Source organism: Fonticula alba (assembly GCF_000388065.1).
Source record: "Fonticula alba strain ATCC 38817 unplaced genomic scaffold supercont2.12, whole genome shotgun sequence".
In the NCBI taxonomy this organism is placed as follows: Eukaryota; order Rotosphaerida; family Fonticulaceae; genus Fonticula; species Fonticula alba.
The window spans coordinates 736,806-737,357 of record NW_009242982.1 but is presented as its reverse complement, the minus strand read 5'-3'; positions in this window follow the sequence as shown (position 1 = coordinate 737,357).

Genomic DNA, 552 nt, shown 5'->3' with positions numbered 1-552 from the left:
CCGATGACCCGGTCCAAGACATACTTGCCCACCATGGCCCCCCCCTCCCTGGAGGCGCCGCGGCCCCGCATGGGTCGATCGGCCCGGCGGAGACCGGCCCCGCCGGCCCGGGGTCACAGGAGCGGCAAGCGCTAGCCGCGGCTCGCGGGTAAGCGCCATGCACGTGTCGGGAGTCGTGACCAGCGGCGCACCACGTGCACACGCTTCTTCCGCCCGGGAGCCCGGCGGCTGCCGCTGGTCGCCCCCGCACGCGCCAGCCCGACAGGCCGCCCCATCGTCCGCGCCACGCCCGGCGAGCTTGGTCCAGGTTTGTGTGTGCATGCGTGCGTGCGTGCGTGCGTGTGTGTGTGTGTGTGTGTGTGTGACCATATTGCACCTGTGGGAGGCGCTCGTGTGCAATAGGCGTGGCCGGGCATCCTGGCCGATCTCAAGGCAGCGCCCCGTCTGTTCGTGTCCCCCCCCCGCTTGCTCCCCAGACACCCCTCTGGGCCCTGCGCGTCGGGCTGCCGAGCTGGCGCTTCCAGGGAGCCAGACCGACCCCCTCCCCTCCTC